Source organism: Bubalus bubalis, chromosome 19, assembly GCF_019923935.1.
Source record: "Bubalus bubalis isolate 160015118507 breed Murrah chromosome 19, NDDB_SH_1, whole genome shotgun sequence".
NCBI lineage: Eukaryota > Metazoa > Chordata > Mammalia > Artiodactyla > Bovidae > Bubalus > Bubalus bubalis.
In genome coordinates, this window is record NC_059175.1 from 21545059 (window position 1) to 21562498 (window position 17440).

The window sequence follows — 17440 nt, forward strand, 5'->3', positions numbered from 1 at the left end:
AAGAACCATGAAAAAAAATTAATGAATTGGACTCCTTCAACATTAAAAACTTCAGTTCCCTGAAAGATCCCATTAAGTAAATGAAAAGACAAGCTACCTTGGAGAAGAGATTTCCAGTTCATGTATCTGACGTGGACCTTGTATCCATAATATAAAAAGAACTCTTGTTTTTCAGTACTAAGAAGAGAACCCAAGTTTTTTAATGGGCAAAAGATTTTAACAGATATTTCACACACAAAAACACATAAATAGTCAACCATCACATAAATGACATTCAGTATTATTACTCATTGGGGGATGCAAATTAAAACTGCAATGAATGTCACTACACAGCTACTAGAATAGCTAGTCAAATAAAGAGTGATAATAAGTATTGACGAGGCTGTAAAGTACTTGGAATTCTTACATCGCTGGTCAGAGTGTCAGGCACTATAACCACTTCTGAAATTAGTTCAGCAGTCCTGTGAAGTTCAATATGTACTTCCCATATCATTGAGCAATTCTACTACAAAGTATTTTCTCAAGAGAACTACTTGTACACAACTGTCCATAGCAGCTATATTCTTAGAAGTCCAAACCTGGAAATAACCCAAATGTCCATCGATAGAAGGATGGATAAATAAACTATTGTATATTTACAACATAGAACACTACACAGCAATAAAAATGAACAAACTACTGATACAACAAAATTAATGAACCTCAGCAAAAGAAACAGATACAAATGAGTATAGTACAAGGTACATTGCTGGGTTGTCACTAGCATGAAATTGAGAGAGTGTCTGCTTAACTTTGTATCTTAGGCACCTCATTTGCGTCCCCCTTCTCCCAGCCTGAAAGTTCTCACTGTATAGTTCCATTTATGTGAAACTCTAGGACAGGCTAAACTAATCCATAGTGACAGAAAGCAGATCTCTGGCTGCCTCAGGCCAAGAGTAGATGGAATTTACTGCAAAAGGCTCAGGGGAGTGATGGAGTTGTTCGGTGTCTTGATTGCAGTGATGGTTAAATGGCTGTAAACACATGTCAAAATCCATTAGACTGCATGCTTAAAATAGGCACAATTTACTTTTTGTTAATTATACCTCTATAATACTGACTTTTTAAAAGAAGGCGTTGCTCATGCTCTGCTCTGTCCCGCTGGCCTTGCTGTGAGCTGAGTGTGGAGTGGGCAGGGATAAGCCAGCTTCATCCACTGCAGAACAACAAGGAAAAGACCCGGAGCCCAACTCACCTCGAGGGCTAGACAATTGATTCCTGGAGAGGAATAAGCTTCTCTCTTGTTTGAGTCACTGCACTTTTGAGACATTAGATAAAACAGCTTAACTTGAGCCCCAACTAATACAATTACATGTAATTAAGAATTTTTATCAAATATTTTCCTGTGTATTAGCCTTATCTATTTGAAATAGACCATAAATTCTTCATAAGTCAGGCCTAGAGGAAAACGAGTCTTTAAGCCCCAAGTCATTCAGGACATACAGGCTAGTCAATTACAGACACACCCCATGCTTTGCTCTATTGTCCACAGCACCTCATCTAATTGAACTCTGCAGAGGTGGCCCATACAGAGCCAGCCAGAATGTATGACTAGTTCTTTCTGTGTCCCAGTAATATTCAACACTTAAGCAAATACTGGAGTCATTTCAGTCTCCTGCTTAAAAAAAAAAAAAAAAAAAGAGAGAAATTATTTAAAGAAATAGCAGTACATAGATAATTAGGAACACATTAAGAATATTATGAATTCTTAAAATGGCTAATGATAATATTGAGAAATTCAGAGTCTATATGACACCAAAATAATCAAGCAGTTCAAGAGAAGAATGTGACTAGATTATCAAAAGACTATACACACACACAAACACATGCTATTAAAAGCAACTTTTAATTCATTTTATTGATACTGCATAAACGTATCAGTCTATCATTCTTCCCACTAATTTACTAGAATCTAAATTCACTTATATTTTGGGACATTGTGATAAACCATTTTTATGATAAAGATGGTGGCCATTTTTCAAAATGGCTAGGTCGTAGCAATAGTTTTAACATAATTTTATACCTCAAATAAAATACAATGAGATGAAGAAATGGGGGGTAAAAGTTAGTATCATAAATTGATGACTGGCTCCTTTTCTTCACTGAGTACCTGCTATGTGCAGGGTCTCATCCAAAATTCTAAACAAATGAAGATATGTGGGCTGAAGCCACGGTAGGTAACAGTCTTAAATCCTATGCTCAGTTTATAGCAGCAGCTGTCTGTTAACTTTGTTACTTTTGTTACTTTTTAAAACTGGTAAATTGGAATTTCAGGACTGGGAGACCTGTATTTTGCTTAGAACATGCTGGTCTAAATCCCTTTGTGGCACCCACCCTCCTTTCCAGGGTTTTAAATTTCTATATATAACCTACTAAATGAGTAAAGGGATAACATTAGTTGAAAAGTCATGAAATCCCACAGGAAATTTGGAATTGACCGTGTAAAATCATTAGCTATTGTTTCATCAGAAACTCACAACTTTTTTCATTTAACAGAATTCAATGTAAAAAGAACATTTCCTATTTGAGTCCCATAAAATTTGACTTTAAAAAATTCAAATTTTAACCAGGATGTATTTTAAATGTTTAACTTTTTAAAGTCAAAAATAAGCAAGACTTAAAATTCACTGATAGAAGACAGTCATTTCCTTCTCCCTCCTATGTGAATGAGATAACTACACTTATGCATTATTAGTCAACTTTAAATGAAGGAACACCAAAATTGAAATACACAGCCTGTCAATTCTTAAAATACCCTGTTTTCTTTAGTCTCATTTCTTCATTTTATCTCTAAGAACTTAACAAGAAATAAAGCTGCTGCTGCTGCTGCTGCTAAGAAACTTCAGTCGTGCCTAACTCTGTGCGACCCCATAGACGGCAGCCCACCAGGCTCCCCCGTCCCTGGGATTCTCCAGGCAAGAACACTGGAGTGGGTTGCCATTTCCTCCTCCAATGCAGGAAAGTGAAAAGTGAAAATGAAGTTGCTCAGTCGTGTCCAAATCTTAGCGACCCCATGGACTGTAGCCTACCAGGCTCCTCTGTCCATGGGATTTTCTAGGCAAGAGTACTGGTGTGGGGTGCCATTTCCTTCTCCAAGAAATAAAGCTACACCATGTTAAATCATAGGTGTTAAGAAACATTTTGCTTTCTTAGAGATGTTACAGCCATGCCCCAGGAATAGTTTCCTTCAGTGCAGTCCTTCTGCTTATAAGATGGAAACATAAGATGTAATTTCTGAGTAACTACAAGCAAGGTATCACACATGTGTCATCTTTAGGAGATAGGAGGAAAATAAACTCTCAAACACACACACACACACATATACATACCCTTCCACCACCTACTTACAAGATTTTCATCTGAGATTGGCTAGCATTAAGATCCTGACAAGGTACCAAATTACTGGCAAAGAAATTCTTTGGAGTCATACATTGACAGCTCCTCTGGAGTTCTATAGAGTGACCCTTATCATGAGTGTGGCCTCGTATCCTTTCCTTCCATATTTCCTTGGGGTGGAATATATCTTCTCTGCGCAGACACAGTTAAAGAGGGAACTCTGCTTCTTGGCCACACACATGCACCCCTCTGCCTACTGCTTCATAAGTTACCTCTCACCTCCAAGTCCAAGGGAGGGAAACTGTTCATCTAACCCGCCTAAGTCCAGGACTTAGACTGGACCAGGATACAGGAAGTGCCTGGAAAGCAGGAGCCCTTCTGTTTTCCTGCCTCCGCATGGGTGACAAGTGAGGCCGGGCTGCAGGGCTCACCTCTTCCCCTACAGCTGCAACTAGTCAGCTCTCCTGCTCACTCTCACTCACTCTCCATCTCACTCCACCCCGTCACTCCTTCCCTTCCACCTCCTCTACTCAAGATGATGGAGCTTTCAGATTCAAAAGCAACCACACAGGAGGCCTCACCTGGGCCTGGAGCCTCACCTATTCAAATACAACTTTTATAAAATGAGATTATTGGGTTCTTCTCAAATACTAATAAGATGGGGTATTACCCAGGGTTCTCCAGAGAAGCAGATCTAATAGGACATATATAGACATATAAAGAGGAAATTTATTATAGGAATTGACTCATGTGGCTAAGGAAGCCAAGAGGTCCCATGATCTGCCATCTGCAAGCTGGGAAACAGGAAAGCCAGGGGTGTAACTCCGTCCAAGTCCAAATTCCTGAGAATCAAGAGGCTAATAGTATAGCTCCCAGTCTGAGTCTGAAGGCCCTAGAACCAGGAGTTCCGGGGTCCAAGGTCAGGAAAAGATGATATCTTAGCTCAAACAGAGAAAACAAACTTGTCCTTCCTCTGCCTTTTTGCTTTACTCAGAACTTCAGAGGATTGGATGATGCCCAGCTGCATTGGTGAGGGCAATCTAACTAAGTCTACTGAACCAAATGCTAATCTTTTCCAGAGACACCTTCACAGACACACCCAGAAATAATGTTTACCAACTAACTGCATGTTCATCTCCTTAGCCCAGTGCAGTTAATACATAAAATTAACCATCACAAGTGGTATTTAGTTTCCTATTTGGCTATCGTTCACTACTGTGTGCCCCCTCCACAGGGATCTCCCCCCAAAAAAGAAGGGTGATGATTGGAATTCCCAAATGCTGCCCTGAACCCCTGAGAGGAAATGTGGAACTTCTCCTTCTTGCCATCCTGCATTGACCAAGTTGCGAAGCAGACTCAAAACAACCATAATGTGTTTAGGTGAGCAATAATCTGCTAATTCTCAATTACAACACACTGTCTCACTTGAATTCCATACACCCCTGTGCATCTGGTACAACAAAGATTATCAACTCTGTCTGTAATAGCAACACTACAGCTAAGAAGAACCGTTGGCTCACAGAGTGAGTTTACAGAAGGGCCAGGACCAGAAGCTGAGACCTATACTTTGTCAGGACATTTCCCTCCAGGAACTGCTGTAGTCTCTCAGTGTTCATTTGCTTCTAAAAGGGACAACTGGAAAAAAAAATTTTTTAATAAAAAGCACAACTGAAACTGTATTCAGAAAACATGTCAGGGGGGATTTTGTGGCAATTCGGATATAAGAAGAGTATGCCGGTATATGTCTGTGTGTACACGTAAGCTGGCAAAGGACCAGAGCATAAAAGGAATATACATCATTATTTGACCTAGCACCATTTTAGTGGGTCTTATTACTTTTTGCAAATTATCCAGAACTAAGCTTGTCCATTCTCCTGTCTTTTGGAAATTTGCACAATAGTGATTTTCCTCATAACCTCTTTCTGTTGACTGGTCTCAGTTTAATACAGGGACTCCTACCAGATTTCCCCACCAATAGGAAGTAATTACAAATACTACCATATGCAGTGATGTCACAGCCTTCTTTTCTTCCGTAGAATAGACAGCACACATCTAAAACAAAAAGATTTTGTCACTAGTAATAAAAAAAGTCCACTTGTTGGCTGTTTTCTCTTCTACCATACTTCTTATCTACCAAGTATTACTTTTAAACTAGAACTATAGAATTTAACTAGAGTACACCCAGTACCAATAAAAAAATGAGAAGAATAAAAAAGGAGGTCATCAGGCATCCTTACTGGTATTAAATAGACAAGTCAGCCCTGAGATGGTTGGCACAGAGATCAAACTAACGTTTCAGAATAAAAATAAATCCCTACTGTGATAAAATAAAAACAATTTTGGCTCAAAATCAGAAACTCACTATGGTTATTAATAGTAACAGTCTACACACAGAGTACAGCCAGACTGTAGCCATGGAGCAAAGGAACAATAACAACCACATTAAACAGACTTAGCAGGTAATGGAGCTTCAACCAGCTGGAGTGAAACCAAATTAACCTCCCTAGTTTATTCCCATGGAGAGACTCTTTTTGCCAAGTTCCCACATGACAAATGCTGCCCAGGATCACTGCAACACACAGAGCAGTGTAAGTGTTGACAGACTCATTAGGTCTGGGGTGGCCATCAGACTGCTCTAATGAACAGGATATGTGTCCTGTTTGCTCACAGGTGTCATTTGGCTAAAGAATCTAACCAATTTGCATATGCTGGAGTCTTAAACAGTGCTCTCATCAAACATCTGGGTTGATAGAGTTGTAAAATGAATTCCATGGTATTTCCATGAATTATGTATACCATTGCATCTTTTCATCAGTTGCAAAGCTTAGTTGTTTATAGGATGAAAAGGGGACTCTGAGTCCTGAGACCTTTGCCAAATAGTTGAAGTAACTTGATTCCTCCATCTGTTAAATGGTGATAACATATTACTTTACCCTGTTTTGACTTTAACCAATTCATTTGTTGTTGTTTTTTTTCCTTCATTAAATCCTTATGGGGTATGCGCTAATATGCTGGCCACTATTTGGGAGTATGGTGGGTGGAAGGCGAACGGGATTCAGCAATGAATAAACAGACAAATATTCCTGCCCTGTGGAACTTATACCAGCTGTGAGGGAGGGAGGGGACAGCACAACTAACAGTAGACACATAAACAAGCAAAATGGATATTACATCAAAATGCTACAAATGCTATGCAAACAATTTCGTGTGAAGGGAGATAGGGATTGCCATGCTCATAGTGGCTTCCTGTTTCAAATGGAGGGATCAGGCAAGTCCTCACTGCTAAACTGTCAAAAAAGTTGAAAACATCTCATTGTTTGTATCTTCCCCAAAGAGAGAAAATACCTGGATAAGTGAAGAGTACATTTCAGGAACAACAAGGCTGTCCTCTATTCATTTTGAGCCCCTGGTTCCAATCCTCTCCTGAAGTCATAATGAATTATCTGAATGCTTATGAGTCAATACTGTATGTTATTTGGAATCAATCAAAATTTCATCCTCAGACAGTGTTAGTTTTCCATTGGGGAGTATTGAAAGACACCATCATTTGAGAAGAGATCAGAAAGTTGAAATCTGGGGCTGTGAGGGTCCAGTCCCCACTCTGTTTGTTAATATTTTTGTAACTTTACACAAGTAGTTGTTTTGTTTATTTCTCTTAATGGGTCTCAGAACATTTGGGGAGTGAGGTATATGACATGAAAACCACAAATTAAATTAGAAAAGAACTTTTCAGTACAACTAATGAAAAAAAAAAAAAACTCTCAAAAGAGATTTGAAGAAGGTGAGTGAAGTAATTTATCAAGTGATGAATGTGAGACAAATCAAAACATTTAGAAGAGAGTGCACACTAGAGAGGGCCAGAAGTATGAGGCATGAGTGAAGAATAAAAAGAAAAATCATTCCCTTAATTGGAGCTAAAGAAGTTGGTCATACAGAATGAAGGAAAGAATGTAAACCAGAGCTGAATAAAAGATCAACTTGAAAAATCAAAACCAATGAACAAGCAAAATAATATGAAAACAAACTCACAGATACAAAGAACAGATTAGTGGTTACCAGAGAGGAAAGAAGGTGGACAAGATGGGTGAAGGGGTTCAACTAGTTGGTGATGGATGGTAACTAGACTTGTGGTGGTGATCACTCTATAGAGTATATGGATGTTGAACTATAATGCACTGTATCTGAAACTTACATTAAAAAAAAATAAAGAACAAAGGATCAACTTGAAGATAGAAGAAACTCATGTCTGATCTAAAACTTCAAGGGATAAGGAAGCTCTGTTATTCTAACTAGGTAGGAAAAATAATGGGGTTCAGGCAAAAGTCAAGAAAGAGAATTTGAGAGGTAAATTCACAGTGAAGAGCAAAGTTCTTCAAAGATAAAACCAAGAGGACCAAAAAGATAAATCAATATAAATGCTGCAGATAACCTATTATGCTTTTATGTATTTTCCACCTTTTCCAGAAGTGACATTTAGTAGTTTTATAATCAGAAATATATGTGTATGTGTAAATATAAATACAGTCTGAACAAAAGACTGCAGTGCCAGAAGCTACAGAAAGCTAGAACTACGATCCAAATTAAGTCACGGCCCCAAGGCTGGTGGTTTGATGACCATCCATTTCTATTAGAAATATTTTTGAGGACAACTGTGGCTTTACAAAACATTCAGTCTCCTCAAAGGACTGTTTCAGATGTGAAAGATGTTTCTACAGTATAAAGGACGTGTGCAATTGCAAGTGGAGATACAATAGAGAGGATTAGCAGAAAAGAATCAGAACCAACATCACCACTAGGGCCAACCCTTCCAACAAGAAAGCTTTTGTCGATGTCCTAGCTAGAAGAGATGGGTACGTCACACCAAAATGACATTTTAAATCTGTTTTTAAAATTTGACCCACCTAACTCTTCCAATCAAATCTTATCACAGCCTCAGTATAAACAGGAAAAAAAAAGGTCTGGATCAGCTGTGGTAGAAGAGCCTGAAAATCCACCTTCTCAGGGTATACACACACCTATAAAGTGGCTCACCTGGGGCACCTCTGTAGAGTCCCTAAACTCAATGAAACATGGCTGGAAAGCATCGGCTATAACTCATACTGATATTCTAGGAGTTACACTTGCTGTCTGGAGGAGAACTTGTAAATATCTTCATGACTGTAGTCCACCAGCCTCTTCTGTCCATGGAATTCTTCAGGCAAGAATACTGAAATGGGTAGCCATTCCCTTCTCCAGGGGATCTTCCTGACCCAGGGATTGAACCCAGGTCTCCAGCATTGCAGGCAGATTTTGTACCAGCTGAGCCACCAGGGAAGCCCTGTAAATATATATATAGCCAACGCTTTCCAGCCATTACATATATATATATATATATATATATATATATATATATATTATGTAATGTACTGGTGTTCTGGGATTCATGGGGTTGCAAAGAGTCAGACACGACTGAGCGACTGAACTGAACTGACTGAACGTACTTATAGAAATATATATCCATATATTTCATGTATGAAAAATGAACTTACATTCAGTTCAGTTCAGTCACTCAGTCAGGTCTGACTCTTTGCAACGCCATGGACTGCCACATGCCACACCTCCCTGTTCATCATCAACTTCCAGACACTAACTGTTCAATAATGCCGGTATCTCTCTGATGTCTAGAGCTCACTGGGGGTCATCTGACCCTGGATTCAAACATCCAACTTTAGGGTCACTGTGCTGATGGGAGCAGTTGGCTGTGGGGCCATTTTGAACTGGCTGCCTAACAGTCTAGCTGAAGGAGAGTCAACTAATAACACCCATCCTCTATAAACGTGTTTCCGGGAACACATATTCAAGGATGGTCTGTGAAATCCAATGACCAGTTCACTTGAAAGTCTGAAAATAGGTTTTTTAAACTGAAAGAAGCAGAAATTAGAGCAAAAAAGAGGCCAAAATAAATCTAAATCTAGAATATAGTCTTTTGCCTAAGAACACTGTACATCAATCATTTGTTATTCTCTAGGTTGCTGAGTTTTGTTTTTTTTTTTTCTTTTTATCTGGTTCTCTTTTGCTTTTCTGCCTGGGTATTTGCCATTTAGACATCTTTATCAAACAATCCACAGTGACAGCTACATATGTGATTTTCTCTGAGTCAAGAAGTACACAGTCCACTGTTGTATATAGACAGAGTCTATTGAGATGTCTGTAAGAAGGGTAGATGAGAGTGATAAATGACGTACATTGGACTCTAAAACAAGCCCCCAAATCTCAACTCTAACTCAATAGTAATACATAATGGAAATGAAATCATAGCCATTTATTCATTTTATTTGACATGTTTTATGGGTTCAGGAAAATAAGAAGAGCAGATTTAGATCAGGGCTTTCCATGCAGACAAGTGCAAGGGAAAAAAATGAACTGGTTAGCAGTACTTTATAAATCAATTCTTAAAACAAATGGAAAAATCCGCTCCATGCATTCACTCATTTAGGCTTATAAATAAGAACCAAGACGCCAGACAATTCTTCAGTAGGCTCTACACAACCTAGCAGAAATGTCTCTCAAGATTTCTGACTCTCACTTCTTCAAGAGCAAACAGTTTATCACCGATTTTCTAAGGTTCAAAACAAAGGCACACAGACCGGAGTTCCCTGAATTTTCAAGGAACAAGAAACTGAACATGTATATTACCATATGTGAAATAGATGACCAGTGCAAGTTCGATGCATGAAACAGGGCACTCGAAGCCAGTGAACTGGGACAACTCAGAGGGATGGGATGGGGAGGGAGGTGGGAGGCGGGTTCGGGACAGAGAACACATGTACACCCATGGCTGATTCATGACAATGTATGGCAAAAACCACCACAATACTGTAAAATAATTAGCCTCCAATTAAAATAAATAAATAAATTTTAAAAAAGAAATAATATGTTTTAAACAAATACTTGTCAAATAAAAGCATTGGAACTAAAAGAAAAAAAGAAGAAGAAGAAAAAAAAATACTGAGCAGAGCTGGGGTTGGGAGAAGTTGCTGCTGCAAATCCCTTGGAGGGAAATTCCCTTTCTATTCAAATTAAAACCAGCCAAGGTAGAGATCATAATTTAAAAATTGTCTCAGGTACTAGGCAATAGAAGATCATTTTCAAATTCTCTAGGAATAAGCTTCTCCAGCTGCATAAACCCTTTATAAGTTCAGAGGTTTTTCAGACAATAACTGGCTCCCATCCAAGCACTGAAATGACAAAAATCTACGTTTAATAAAGGCGGCCATGATGATGCCCTCTGGAAAACAGAGAGTAAAAAAGGTGTCTACAGAATTCTGCAGAGCAGAGCTGGGTTTGACTGGAACAATACATTTTAAGGGTTTTATGACTCCAGTTACAAAAGGCAGTATCAGCAGGAGTTTCTGTCTGGGTTCTGAATGAGCACTAAGAACAGGCTGAGCTGGGGGTGTGGGGAAACGGGTCCCCCAGTGGAGGTGTGTGGAGATAAGGAAATGGAACTGAACATTTACCTAAACAAAGTATTACTGCACTCCTCACGTTCTGCCTCTCCTGGGGCCCTTGAATAAGTCTCAGCAAGAGACAAAAGGGGAAATGGTCATGTCTTTATTTCTCCAGAGGAGAGATGCATCTGATTTCATCCTTTAAATGAAGTGTCCAAGGGAAAATAGGAAAAATGAAATGTTAAGGTTCACTAAGTTTTCCTCTAATGTCTCTTATGTTGCCTTGAACCTTTGTAGTTCAGTTTAGACTTAATCTAATATTCCAAGGATTTCTCCTGAGATTTAATTCAAAGCAGCAGTATAAGCTCATGGGGGAAGGGGTGGAGGGAAGGGGAGATCAAAAAAAAAAAAAAATCCTATCATCTCATCTCATGAATATTGCATCAGTTTAAAAACCCTGTCTAGCCAGCTTATCTCCATGGTTGTCAAATTCCACAAGCCTATATTGAATGCAATTAAAGGAAAAAGTAGAATTCATGAAAACTATTCTGAAACAAAGGAGTATTCATTCAGAGCTTGGTGAGATGCCCTCCTTGACCACATTTCAATCAAGCTCTTTTCAGCCTCCTTTTTCAACTAATCTTTGGGGATATTCTGAGCATCCTTTTTCAATATGTCTTTGGGCATATTCTCAAGAACCCAGTTTTAGCCAGAATCCTGCTAAGTCAGTTTAGAGATAATCTCCATCCTCAATATGTGACCAGTTCTTCATCCTCCACCCTTGGTATCTGATCACCCTAGTTTGCCTTCAGGAAGAATATTGTTAAGTCAGCTTAGCCAGAATCCCCAACCCCTGGTGCTTCCTCTTGGTAATTTTCCATCCTCTAATGCCCACCTGCCTCCTTGGCTATCAATCCCCAGTTGCCCATGCTGTACTGAGCCCATATGAGGAGATCTATACTAAGGACTCTTTTTCTTTATTGCGATAGTCCTGCATAAAATCTGCTTTTACCACTTTAAATCCTGTCCAGTCTGGTATGTCTTTGAAAATCTTATCTCTTCCATGAGGCTCATGCATAGGAACCTGTGCCATTAGATTATTCACAGAATGGAAGGAATTTTACTTCCAGTAGATGATTTTACACCAATCTGATACAGAATGGTTTTATATGTTGAGAATTCACAGAATCTGATTCTGAGTTCCATAGAACCGGTTAATTTTTTCGTTGGGTTTTAGAAGCAACCACAGGATCCCTGACACTGACTAGATAGGGTGCTATGAGACGAGAGCAAACCCCTTAATCCCACAAGACTCTCAGACTCCATGGGAGAACTTCCTGCTCCTCAAGCCCTGATGTTTATCTCCCTAAGAAATCTAGATTTAGCACCCTTGTGGTTAAACCTTTCCCTGTATTGAGACCCTATAGTGAAACGCCAAGCAATCTACAGAATCCCTACATACTAGACTCTTCTGTGGCTCTTATTTTACAGATGTGGGAACTGACAATCCCAAACAGCACTCTCCAATGCTCAGTAATGTCTTTCAGAGGGGTGACGCAATACGTGTGCAAACAGTTCCCAACAGTCAAAAATGAAAGGAAAGAGTTTAATTCCAAAATAAATTCAAATAATAGGCCATTCTAATAAAAAAAGATAAGCAATAAATTATTGTGCACCTTAGAAGCTAAAAGAAAACCAAGGTATTTGATTAAAATCTATCTTCCTTCCATCAGTTTAATGCCATAGTTAAAACTCCATGTTCTTTATCAGACTCTAAAGAGAGAATGATTATGGTTAATAGTAATTAGAAGACAGATTGAGAAAATGGTTAAGAAAGCAGGTGTTGATAGCAAACGAAACAACTGACAAAGGATTAATTTTCAAAATATACAAGCAGATCATACAACTCAAGATCAGAAAAACAAACAACCCAATCAAAGAGTGGGAAAAACACCTAGACAGACATTTCTCAAAAGAAGACATACAGATGGCTAACAAACACATGAAAAGATGCTCAACATTGCTCATTATTCAGTTCAGTTCAGTTCAGTTCAGTTGCTCAGTCCTGTCCGAGTCTTTGCAACCCCATGAATCACAGCACACCAGGCCTCCCTGTCCATCACCAACTCCCGGAGTTCACTCAAACTCATGTCTATCAAGTCAGTGATGCCATCCAGCCATCTCATCCTCTGTCATCCCCTTCTCCTCCTGCCCCCAATCCCTCCCAGCATCAGAGTCTTTTCCAATGAGTCAACTCTTTGCAAGAGGTGACCAAAGTATTGGAGTTTCAGCTTTAGCATCAGTCTTTCCAATGAACACCCAGGACTGATCTCCTTTAGTATGAACTGGTTGGACCTCCTTGCTGTCCAAGGGACTCTCAAGAGTCTTCTCCAACACCACAGTTCAAAAGCATCAATTCTTTGGCACTCAGCTTTCTTCACAGTCCAACTCTCACATCCATACATGACCACTGGAAGAGAAATGCAAATCAAAACTACAATGAGATATTACCTCACACCAGTCAGATTGCTGCTGCTGAGTCGCTTCAGTCGTGTCCGACTCTGTGCGGCCCCAGAGACGGCAGCCCACCAGGCTCCCCCATCCCTAGGATTCTCCAGGCAAGAACACTGGAGTGGCTTGCCATTTCCTTCTCCAATGCATGAAAGTGAAAAGTGAAAGTGAAGTCACTCAGTCGTGTCCAACTCCTAGCGATCCCATGGACTGCAGCTGACCAGGCTCCTCCGTTAATGGGATTTTCCAGGCAAAAGTACTGGAGTGGGGTGACATTGCCTTCTCCTCAGTCAGATTGGCCATCATCAAAAAGTCTGCAAACAATAAATGCTGGAAAGGGTGTAGAGAAAAGGGAACATTCTTGCACTGTTGGTGGGAATGTAAATTGATACAGCCACTATGGAAGACAGTATGGAGATTCCTTTAAAAACTAGGAATAAAACCACCATATGTCCCAGCAATCCCATTCCTAGGCATATACCCTGAGAAAACCAATATTGAAAAAGACACATGTATCCCATTGTTCACTGTGGCACTATTTACAATAGCTAGAACATGGAAGCAACCCAGATGTCCATCGACAGATGAATGGATAAAGAAGTTGTGGTACATATACACAGTGGAATATTACTCAGCCATAAAAAGGAATGCATTTGAGTCAGTTCTAATGAGGTAGATGAACCTAGAACCTATGATATAGAGTGAAGTCAGAAAGAGAAAGATAAATATAATTTCCTAATGCATATGTATGGAATCTAGAAAAATGGTACTGAAGAATTTATTTACAGGGCAACAATGGAGAAACAGACAGAGAGAATAGACTTACGGACATGAGGAGAGGGAAAGAGGGAGTGAGATGTGTGGAAAGAGTAACATGGAAACTTACATTACCATATGTAAAATAGCCAACGGGAATTTGCTGTATGGCTCAGGAAACTCAAACAGGGGCTCTGTATCAACCTAGAAGTGTGGGATGGGGAGGGAGGTTCAAAAGGAAAGGGATATATGTATACCTATGGCTGGTTCATGTTGAGGTTTGACAGAAAACAACAAAATTCTGTAAAGCAATTATCCTTCAATAAAAAATAAATTAATTTAAAAAAAAAGAAAGCAGGTGTTGAATCTGACCAAATGACATCCTAAAGTAATAATAGAGCTAGTTTGCTGTTCTAAGTCCTTTACATGGGTTAATCTGTTTAATCTTACAACAAATTATTAGATAGGTACTATTATTAACTGTATTTCACAGGCAAGGAATCAGAGTTGAGAGGGATACATACGTTGCCAGAAGTTTCACAGCCAGCATCCTTGCCCAGGCAGGTTAGCTGCACTCTTAACCACTGTATTACACTAACTTACAAAGGAACGTCCAATACGACAACTAAGACACTAATCTCAGGGGTGGAGAAATGCACGAGACTAGGATAAAAGTCAAAAGGCTTGAAAAGGTCAAAGGTTCTTATTTTCAAAAACAGACAGAAGATTATGAAAATGATATCCCCACGAGTCTGACATCAAATCCCAGAAAATGCATTTCTAAGCAGATAGTCTATAAGCTTAGCAAAGAAAGTAGTAAGTACTGAGCAGCAGCCCAGGCTCATTAAAGTGAGGTCGTCCCTTCTAATAGGATCACTAAAACAGCAGGCTGGGGAAATTCTGCAGACACAGAGTATCTGAGTTTAACAACACGTCAGCAATGTCTCTCTTACCTATTTTTAAATTCACAATGGATAAATGCAGTTGGTTGAAAATAATGTTCCCAAAGAGAGTTGACAAGTAGATATCTATCAAATAAGAAGGTCTTGAGTGACGTAGAACTTACAGTTATTTCTGATTTGTTCTATTGATCAGGATGGAACACACTTTTCAAATACGAAGAGATCACAAAGTTTGGAGGTATCACTAAGAACAACTAAGAGAATCAATATTCAAAAATAATTTTGACAGGCTACAATAATATAACCAAATCCACAAGATGAAATTTAATGTAACAAATGAAACACACTGCACCTAAGTTAAAGAAACATAAGTTCCAGAATAAACGATGGCCTTGAAAACACTTCCTGTGGAAAATGACTTCAGGGCTGGAGTAGATGGCAAGCTCAAAATAGGCCCATAGCATGATCCTGCTGCTGAAAAAGCTAATGCAGTCCTAGGCCCTGTTTTAAAAATGTAGCTGTCATTCGCCTGAGCTCTGATCACACCCAGAACTAGATTTACTGGGATTTACAACACATTTGAGAGGTGCATTGGAATGTACCTAAGAGGAGACCTACCAAGTACCGTGAAGGGTCTAGAAAACCACATCAGGAAGCATAGTTGACAGAACCTGTAATTCCGCATGCCCAAACACGTAACTGTGTATTCCCCTCACCCTATTTGTTTCTCTTCCAGTGGTACCATGTTGGCTAATGACATGATCTGCCCACCTTTCCTCTCAATCTAGAAACCTATATACCACCTCCTAACCACCCATCTTACTACTGAGTTAATCCTTCAGTCCTGACAATTTCTATAATAAATTCTGTCTTGTCTCTCCATTCACTCTGACTTTTTTATCCTTCAACATCCGTTACTTAGACTATTGCAAAAGCCTCCTGACATGTCCCCTCATTTCATTCCTGGGTCACTTTAACCTACCTCATCACTATATGTGGTGTAATTTTATAAACATGCAAGCCAAATAGAAATGTGTTCCTCCACTTTAAACCACACTGTCCATAATATGAAGTCCAAACTCCCTAGCATGGCCACCAAGGCCACCATCTGAACCATTTTCCCATGGCCAACCCCACTTCTTGTGGCTTCTCAGTCTATACCAGATTCCAAACATACCAAAGTCTGTGCGCTTCCCTTGAATACGACCAGTACTGTAGATTAGTTCCACCATCAGAGGAGTGAGTCTGGAGTGTGAGGCGCAGGCCAAGCTGTAAGGCTTGAACCATGGCCCCTAGGACTTGACTGAATCTCCTGCCACTGCTCTTCCAAATCCATGACCTCATTCCTGCCGAGGCCACGATCCCTGAGAGCTGCTCTCCGCCTGAGTGGGGTGAGGGGACTGAGGCAGACCCATCCCAAAGGGAAGCATCATCCTCTAAAGGGTCACTTTAGAGGTCTCTCCCTCAGCCTGCCTGAAGCTTTCTTAGAACTGTGCTGCAGTAAGAGACCCTTCTTACCCAACCATCCCATTCATTCTTCAACACCCAGACCCAGATACCTCTCCTCGGTGAAGATTGCTTTGATCTACCTACAAATACAAGTTTCCTTGCGCCCCTCTTCTGGACCAGTTCCCTGCACTCTCACTCTCACTGTATACTTTTGGATGGTATAAAGGGGAAAAAATGGCATGAGAAGCCTTTATTTAAAAAAATAATAATAATAAAGGATCAAATATAACTGACTCTTCTCCTCCTCCAACATGAAATTACTGTGCCCTGAAAATGTGTTTATTCCATAAGGCATAGAAACAACATAAATCTGCTCTGACCTGGCAGTCAGGTCTTAGAAGACAAGTAAATAACAAAACTCTTTTTCACTGGGCACCTGTAGCAACGGTGCATGAAGGTAGTACTTTTGTTTCTTGAGGCAATCTTAGAAACGTGGTTTTAAAATATCATTTTTCTCCCGACAGCATTAATCCTAAAACATAAATTCTGATTTCAGCTCTCTTCTCTCTGACACTAATCCTGGGCCCAGCATGGACCATTCCTTAAATTTATAACATATGAAGCAACAGAAACCAACCTTAATCCTCTGCTCCAAGTTTCTAAAGAAATGTAACATCTTGATTGATTGAAATACTTTCTCATTTTGGAGAGTGGTGTTCACCTCTGCGTGATTCCTGTTGAGAGAAAGCTCTTGTGAAATTTCTTTTCTCCCATTAGTAACCCTTTTCCTACATACCTAGGTGTGTTTCCTACCCCTAGATAAATTTATGTTAAAATGTAAAATGCTTCTGCAGCATGTATAGCATAATGTCTCCCCAATATTATAATATCCCCATTACAAACAAAATATCATGTGAAATCTGAAATTATTTTGCATAGTCCCTTGTTTCTGTGGTTGATTTACTAATGTTTTCTTCTATGTGTCCCATACAATTAGGTAGAGTTTCTGTCTGTTTT

The 17440-nt window shown here is 39.5% G+C and overlaps 1 long non-coding RNA gene across 1 annotated transcript; it reads right to left on the minus strand.

Moving 5' to 3' along the window:
* Positions 1 to 616: 616 nt before the first annotated feature.
* Positions 617 to 17179, minus strand: LOC112580619. Its single transcript, XR_003104946.3, has 4 exons — positions 17061 to 17179; positions 5374 to 5427; positions 1101 to 1195; positions 617 to 1013 (listed from the first exon to the last, which is right to left on the minus strand). It is a non-coding gene; the product is annotated as an uncharacterized LOC112580619 (long non-coding RNA).
* Positions 17180 to 17440: the final 261 nt, after the last annotated feature.